The sequence below is a fragment of the Grammomys surdaster genome, unplaced genomic scaffold (assembly GCF_004785775.1).
Source record: "Grammomys surdaster isolate TR1022 unplaced genomic scaffold, NIH_TR_1.0 125956, whole genome shotgun sequence".
NCBI classification, from domain to species: domain Eukaryota; kingdom Metazoa; phylum Chordata; class Mammalia; order Rodentia; family Muridae; genus Grammomys; species Grammomys surdaster.
In genome coordinates this window covers 4,588,963-4,598,320 of record NW_021620775.1, presented here as the reverse complement: position 1 = coordinate 4,598,320, position 9,358 = coordinate 4,588,963, and positions in this window count along the sequence as shown.

Here is a 9,358-nt window from a genome sequence, read left to right as displayed (position 1 = left end):
TATATATATATATATATATATATATATATATATATATATATATATATCACTAAAAAGGAGTGAACTACAGATATATATATGTCTGTGTGTGTGTGTACAGAGATATGCACAATATATACGTGTATGTGTATGTGAATGTAATATATATGTATATGTTGGTCTGGCACTTGGGAGGGAGAGGCTGGATCTCTGGTAGTTTTAGGTGAGCCTGGTCTATGTGGTGTTAGAATTGATAGAACTACATGGTAATACCTTGTCTTAAAAAACATAATGCTTTCCCACCAGCATTGATTAAGGAGTCCTCTTTCCAACATTTATTGACAAATGAGTTAATGATAGCTTTTATGACTGAAATGAGCAGTGTCTCAATGTTAATTTGCATTTTCTAATTAGAGATTTCAGACACATTTAAAAATGGTTACTGATCATGTTTTCCTTCTTTTTGTAAGTTACTAATTCATTCTATTACCTCATTTATTGATGGGAAGTTTTATTTCCTTGGTATTTAACTTCTGCAGTTCTTTGTGAATTTTGTATATTAGCCTGTCTATATAAAACTAGAATTTTTAAATTTTAATTTAATTTTTTTCTTTACTCACATCCTGATCACTGCTCCCCTCCCAGGCACCCACTCCCACAATTCCCCCCTCACCTTTTCCAATAAGTGGGTGGGAGTTTTCATGAATATTCCCCAATTCTATCACTTTAAATCTCTGCAGAGCTAGGCACTTCCTCTCCCACTGAGGCCAAACAAGGCAGCCCAGCTAGAAGAGCATCTTCCACATGCACTTTATGACTTTTGGGATAGTCCCTGTACCAGACATTAAGGACCAGTTGTTCCAGATGGTGGTTCAGCCCCAAAAGTCCAGACAGTTGACTATGTTGGTCTTCCTGTAGAGTTCCTATCCCCTTCAAGGCCCACAAACCTACCTACTATTCTTCTATAAGTCTGCAAGCTCCATTCATTGTTTGGCTGTGGATGTCTGTATCTATCTGAATCAGCTGCTGGCTGGGTGAAGCCTCTCAGAGGACAACATGCTCCTGTCTGCAAGCATAACAGAGTATCATTAATAGTTTTAGGAATTGGTGCTTGGCCATTGGATGGTTCTTAAGTTGGACCAGTTATTGATTAGCTGTTCCCTCAGTCTCTGCTCCATTTCCTGTGTCTTTCTTGTAGACAGGATACATTTTGGGTTGAAAGTTTTATAGATGGGTGGGTGTCTCTATTGTTTGTGCCTGGCTACTGGAGATTGCCTGTTCAGGTTTCATATACCCAATATAGTGAGTCACAACGTAGGTCACCCTCATTCATTCTTGGGTACCTCTCTTATCCCAGGTCTCTGTCATGTACTGAAGGTGCCTCCCACTTTCTCATCCCCATCAGTTGCATATTTACTTTCCTTTTCATGACTATCTAGCCATCTCTCCTGTCCTTCCCCACACCTGATCCTGAAACACCTACATCCTCATTCCCCTCTCCAGTCTTACTCCCATCTAGTTCCCTTCCGCCATCTGCCTCTTATGAAGATTTTATTCCTCTTAAGCGATATTCAACCACCCTTGCTTATTCATTCCTTCTTGTTTAGCTTCTTTGAGCCTTTAGAATATAGCATGATACTTGTATTTTATGGCTAGTATCTATTTATAACTGAATATATAGCATGCCTTTTCTTTTGGTACTTAGTTACCTCACTCAGGATGATATTCTCAAGTTCCATCCATTTGCCTGCAAAATTAATGATGTCTTGGTTTTTAATAGCTGAATAGTGTTCCATTGTGTAGATGTGTCACATTTTCTTCATCCATTTTTCAGTTGAGGGACACCTGAGTTATTTCTAGTTACTGACTATTATATATAAAACCACTATGAAGATAGTCAAGCAAGAGGAGTGGTATAGTTGATATTTGAGGTAGAACTATTCCTCATTTTTTGATAAACTACCAGATTGATATCCAAAGTGGTTGCATTTCCCTGATGACTAGGAACTTTGACATTTCTTTTTTCGCTGAATATTCTGTTTATTTCTGTTCCTGATTTTTTAATTGGGTTATTTGGGTTGTTGATGTACAACTTCTTGAATTATTCATAAAATTTGACTATCAGCCCTTTGTCAGATTGGTAAAGATCCTTTCCATATCTGTAGGTTGCTGATTTGTCCAATTGACAGTGATCTTTGCCTTACAGAACCTTTCAGGAGATCCCACTGATAAACTGCTGATTAGAGCTTGAGCTACTGGTTTTCTGTTCAGGAAGCTATCTCCTGTACCTTTTCAAGGGTATTTCCCAGTCTCTGTTCTATAAGACTTAATGTATCAGGTTTTATGTTGAGGTTCTTGATCAACTTGTACTTGATTTTGGGCAGGGTGATAAATATGGGTTTATTTTTTCGTTCTTCTACATGTAGGCATCCAGTTAGTCCAGCACCATTTGTTGAAGACATTCTATTTTTTCCATTACATGCTTTTGGTGTCTTTAGATAAAATCAAGTTTCCATTAGTATTTGGATTTATTTTGGGTCTTTGATTCAATTCCATTGATTAACATGTCTGTTTCAGTACCAATATCATCCAGGTTTTTTTTTTTTTAATTTCTTTTGCTCTGTAATACAGCTTGAGGTCAGGGACAAGATTACTCCTTATGTTCTTGTATTGTTCAGGATTGTTTTGGCTGTTCTGTTTTTCTTTATTTGTTTGTATGTTAGTTTTGTTTGTTTTTCATATGAAGTTGAGAACTGCTCTTTGAAAATTTATTAAAAATTGTGTTGGAATTTTGATGAGGATTGTATTGAGTCTGTAGATTGCTTTTGCTAAGATGGTAATATTCACTATGTTAATCCCACTGGTCCATGACCATGGTAGATCTTTCCATCTTCTGATACCTTCTTTAATTTCTTTCTTCAGGGACTTAAAGTTCTTGTCATACAGATCTTTCATTTGCTTGATTAGAGTTAGACTAAGATATTTTATATTGTTCCTGACTATTATAAAGGGTGTTGTTTCTGTAATTTCTTTTTCAGCCTATTTATAATGGAGGGCTTATGATTTTTAAAGTTAATTTTATATCCACCCATTTTGCTGAGGGTGGATATCAATTTTAAGAGTTCTCTGGTAAGATTTTTGGGGTCAATTATGTATACTATTATATCATCACAAATTGTGATACTTTAACTTCTACCTTTCCAATTTATATCCTCTTTCTCTCTTTAGTTGTTTTATTGCTCTGTCTAGAATTTCAAGTACTATATTGAGTAGACATAAAGAGAGTGGAAAGACCTGTCCCTGATTTTAGTGGAAAGGCTTTAAGTTTCTCTCCATTTAGTTTTATGTTAGTTATTGGCTTTCTGTATATTGCTTTGATTTTGTTAAGTATGTGCCCTTTATCCCTTATTTCTCTAATACCTTTAACATGAAGGGGTGTTGCATTTTATCAAAGGCTTTTACAGCATCTAATGAGATGATCATGTGATTTTTTATCTCTAAGTTTGTTTATATGGTAGATTATGTTGATGGATTTTCATACAGGGAACCATCCCTGCATCCCTGGGGTGAAGCCTTCTTGATGGATATTGATGTTGAGGTGTTCCTGGATTCAGTTTACTAGTATTTTATTGAGTATTTTTGCCTCAATGTTCTTAAGAGAAACTGGTCTGACATTCTCTTTCTTTGTTGAGTCTTTGTGTGGTTTAGGTATCGAATGACTTTGGAAGTGTTCCTTCTGTTTTTATTTTGTTACCTATTTAAAGATCTTCTACCTTTCACTTGTGTATTACTGTCCTCTATCATGTTTATAAGATTGGATTTTAGGTCATTTTCTTGTGTTTCAGTTGTGTTGGGATATCTAGGGCTTGCTTTAATGTGGTGGCTGTGCTTGGAGATATCATAATACCCAAGCATCTGTCTATTGTGTTCTTTTGAGAGCCTTTAGTCATCTGGATAGTTTTGGTCTCTGAAGGTTCTTGTTGTAGTAGGTATTGGTTGGGGGTGAACCTCAATGGTTCTGGTGTGGCAGGCCTCTGATGGGTATTCTTGGGATGTATGTTTCCGGACCTACAGCTCTGTATTGTTCATATGCCTGAACTCCAGTGTAGGTGAGCAGAGATGTGGCAGAAGAATGGAAGTGCCTTGGGATAGCAGGATGCTCAGGGCAGCTTACCTTGGTCCAGAGGACTTAGAGAGAACATGGAACATTGGTGGAGGAATTGAAGCTTAGCTGTATAATTCAGGAATCTCAGGTCTGATGAATGTAGGGGTGGGGGAAAGGAGCAGAAGAATGGAGCTTCCACTGTGATAGCAGGCTGCTCAGAGCAGCTTGGCGTGGCCCAGAGGGTTCAAAGAGAAAGGCAGATGGGTTGGGAAAGGGAAGCTTACCTGTATGGTTCAGGAGTCTGACGGAGGTGGTGGGAGAATGAAGGTACCCCTTGTAACTGGGAATGTTTTTCTCTCATTTTATGAGCTTTCTATTTGTTTTGGTGATAGTTTCCTTTGGTGTGCAAAACCTTTATTTCATGTAATTCCATCTGTTGTTATTTTAGGCTCAATTCTGTGCTAACAAATTTTCTTCAGAAGAATTTTACCTACCCCAATACCTTAAATAATATTCCCTCAACCAACCACATGAAGCTGGACACTAAACTCCATTATGGGACCCTAAAAATCAGACTCTTTCCCCTTTTTGTGTATCTGCCATCCACCATGGCCACTGTGCTGATCTGAAATGATTTGTGTCTGATCTGGATTTCCAACCAGAACTTCTAGTAGTGATTCTTATAACCATTTAACATCCGCCCTGACCACCAGCTATTGGACCATATGGATAGACTCATTTGGAACACAACTGAGAGCTCTGAGATACCTCAGAGTCAGTCTTGTCCCAGAACTTGCTCACCTAACACTCTTGTCTACCACCTCACCAATCTAGAATTTCTTAGAACCTGACTATGGAATTACAAGTAAAACTCTTGTCACCCTATTTACTATTTATTTGGTATCCCTTGGAGTCTGAAAGCTGAAACCCAGTGTGACTGCAAAACATATGACCAAAGCATTATTCAGCTGTTACTCATCCTGAAAAATTAAGGTAACAGCATACAGGGACGAAAATATCCACCTAACAAAAGTGAGACCAATTATTCTCACCAAAATCTATTCAAACGCAGTACATTTCAGACACCTAAATCCCATTGCCAAAACATAAACAAACAACCAAGAAAATGTGCTTCTTGCAGAAGCTAGAACTCCTGTTTAAAATTATGTAACCAAAGCAATTTATCTGAAGCATATGACAATGACTTCAAAATAGTAATTGTGAATATGTTCAGTGACCTTATAAAAGATATGAAATTTGGAGCATAATATGGAACTACTCTAAAAACCTGTATTTCACTACTGAAAAACTTAAAAGGAATGAGGTCATGAGGGAAAAAATAAGAGTCTGTGAATTTGAAAGAGAACAGGGAATGGTACATGGGAAAGTTCTAAGAAAGGAAAGGGAAGGAAAAATATTAAAATTAAAATATAATCCCCAAAATAACATAAAATAAAACTTAAAAATGAATGTATGGTGGGAGCACACCCTCATAGAAACTCCCAGAATTATATGGATTAGATATGATACAGACAGGCCACCAGAAGACTAGATTCCAGAATTCAAACAAAAAATATCTTGATAGTAAAATTTGTTTTGAGAATTGTATATTTCAGAATACACAGCCTTGGTGTTTCTACTCATCATGCAAGCTGAGCAGATCTGCTCAAACCTCTGATGTCCTGGAATCTCAGCTGGATGAAATGAAGACACAGATGTCAGAGGCTTATCAATTTACTTTTCCTTCCACCCCTCTTCTAATATCTGAACGCCCATAATCAGCTTGAAGAAGTTAATGAAGAGTTGGCGCCCCTATTCCCTGGGCTTGGGGACTGAGGTGGTTAGTACTGGGCTGTCTTTCTAGGGGAAAGTAGTGGTTTTGTTGGAACAGGGAGGAATAGCTAGGATTTATTGCATAGCTATAATGTATTGGTAGAAATCTGTATAATTGTTATTAAGCTGAAGTTATAATTTCTTAGATGGTACAAAGTTTACTTTGATTTCAAATTTAAGGTTTCCATTGGTACGAGTTTCTTATTGATATAGAAGTGAGATTAATATTGTTCCTCTCATAGGCATTGTGCCTATTTAGGAATACAAGGCTTAGACCCAGTCCTTTAACTTTTTTAACTGATTTGAGATTTTTAATTTAATTTGATGGTTAGCCTGTGAGTTAAGGGCCTATAGCAAATTCATGGCTCTGAGTTTATTGTTAGGGTGTTTTCTATATTTTATTTCGAAATAGCTGAGAGGAGTTAACAGATAACAATCCAGACTGGCTTACAAGGACAGTTGATTTTCAAAACATCAGATGTCCACAGAACTGACATTGCAAACATTTCTGCATTAAGGTTCATATCTGGTCCTAACAGCTTCGTGTCTTGGATTCTAAGAAGAAATTGAGCGTCTTTGGAGTTACTCCAGTTGTGGTGAGACAGCCACTAGGCAAGTATTTCCTCTTTTCATCTACAGACAAATTACTGTCCTGAAAAGGACACACTTGCAGAATAGTCGACTGATTATATCTGCCAAGACAGTGTAATCAGCCCTTAATTCTGCATCACTAGGTCTGTCAGATGATCCTGGGCCAGAAGGCTGAAGATCAGAAGTTCCAATGTTTTGTAGTACAGGGACTGTCCAGGTGTTCAGTGGTCTCTATAAATTCCCTAAGTTTTAGAAGCTATGCTTTGTGCTTCCCATAATTTCAGTTAATTCAGTCATTCTGGATTTCTCATGGGGTTGAAGACTTAGGTCTCAGAGCCAATCCCGGCTATTTACGTTGAGAGAAAAGACTTAAGGGGAAGGTTTTCAACTGACATTAATTCTAAAGCCAAGAAAAAAGCCAGGTTCAGAACTAAGCCTTTTAGTTAGAAGAGATGACAGAGGTTCTGGTCAGTCAACAAAATGATGGACTGGGCATTAAGGTCTATCTTGTACCTTACTGATACAAATTGGTATAGTTATGCTCTAATTGTATTTTGAAAGAAAAGTTTCATCTGAACAAGAAGGGTGATATGTAGGAGGAGCTATGGTGGGAGGAGTAAGGAGAGGAAGAGGAAGAGTAAGAAGAGGAGGAGGAGCTAGGAGTCAAGAGAGAGGGGGGAGGGGAACATGGAGGCAGATGTTCTCGTGTCTCCGCCTTTCAAAGATAGTTGGTATATCTAGGTTGAGTATTGAGTTATACTTCTGATTGTATGAGCATCTTGTTATTGAGCATTACCAAACTTATAAAGCCTTTGATTAACATTTTTTAAAAAAATAAAAATAAAATAATAAAAAATAAAATAATAATAAAAATATAGGGAGATCATAAAGTTGGTAGTTTAATGTGTTAGGAGGGTCTGGAACGATTTAGGGTGATGAATATGTCTAAGATGCACTGTATACATGTATATTTTTTCAAAAAATAAATAAAAATATTATTTTAAGGACCTAGAAATGTATAAATAATTATTATTTATTTTAGTTTTAAATAAAATTCCAAGCATTAAAAAAGAATGGATTAATTTCTTGATATATACATAACCTATAAAAGTTAAATGAGATAAAAACCCATTTAAACAGATCCACAGCCTCTAGTAAAATACAGGCAGCAATAATAAATGTTCTACCATCACCAATAACAACAAAAAACCCAGTGTCAGATGGATTTATTGCAGAATATGGTCAGACTGCCAAACAAGAATTAATGCCAGCTTTCCCTAAATTATTCTGCAAAATAGAAGCAGAAAACTCATTTCTAAATTCTCTGAAGCTACTTGTTTTAATATCAAAACTACACAGAGACTTTTTTAAAAAGAAAATTATTGACTAATATCCCTTATGAACATAAATGAGAAATTTTTCAAATGAGACACAAACTGAATCTAAGAACACACCAAAAATTTCATCCAGCATGAACAAGCGATTTCATCCCAGTGATGGAAGGATAATTTAACACATGCAATTAATAAAGTTAATCCAGCACATGAACACACTAAAATAGAGACAGCAGTTAATCATTCCACCAGATACAGAAAGGCCTTCAACAACAACAACAACAACAACAACAACAACAACAAAAAGTATGTAATACCATCCCATGATAAAAGTCCCAAGGAGCCTAGAGATATAAGAGACATACCTCAACATAATAAAGACAATTTATTTCAGGACAACACCAGTCTACTTTTAAATGGAGACAAAAAAAGTATGAAAAAGGCAAGAATGTACACTTTCTCCATACTTGTTCACTATAGTCCTTGAAAGCTTAGTTGTAATAATAAGACAAATAAAGAAGATCAAATGGTAGATGTAGAAAAGAAAAAGTTGAAGTATCTTTACTTGAAGATGATATCATTTAATACAAAAAGACTCTAAAACTGGACCAGGAAATTTCTAGTGCTGATCAATACTTCCAGTAAAGTATCAGGATGCAAGATTATCACACAAAAGTCAGTAGCCTTCCTATACACAAGTAACACACTAACAAAAATATCAGGAAAATAAAGGCACTGAAAAAAATTTGTAACAACTTTAGCCAAGCAAGAAAAAAACTTGTTTAATAAAAGCTTAAAGACATGGAAGATATTGATGATGAAATCATAGGATAGAAACACATCCTATGCTTATAAATTGCTAAAGTTATTATTGGGAAAATAAGCTTCCTACCAAAAGCAGTCTACAGATTCAATGAAATCCTAATTAAAATTACAACACTATTCTTCACAGAAATTTAAAAATAATCTTAAACTTCAGATCTCCTAAACAAACCCAAATAATAAAGGAGCAAGTATCTTGAATTTCATGTTGTACTATAGAACTATAGTAATAACAATAGCTTTGTATTGCAGTAAAAGCAGACAGGTTAATCAATGGAGCAAAACTGAAGACATGAACGTAACTTCATAAATCAATAATTTAGATTTGTTGAGCCAACTTGCAACTCCAGGATATCATCTATTCATTCATAATGTATGGAAATTTTAATGCAATTAATTTAGATTGAACTTATTTTGAACAATTTTTGCCTTCATGTTCACCACAAAAAAAAAAAAAAAAAAGAAGTGTTGTTGGGTCATTACCTGGCTTTCATATTATAAAAACGCTGGTTTTGTAGAATGAAATTGTTAGTGTTCTTCTATTCCTATTTCACGTAAAAGGATAAAAATTAAATTTTTCTTGATATATTTACAGAATTTGTCAGTGCAGCCCGGTCCTAGTCTTCTTGGAGGGAAGACATTTAACACATGAAACTGCATACTTCCTAAAAGCAACAAATGGACAAGTGGCTTG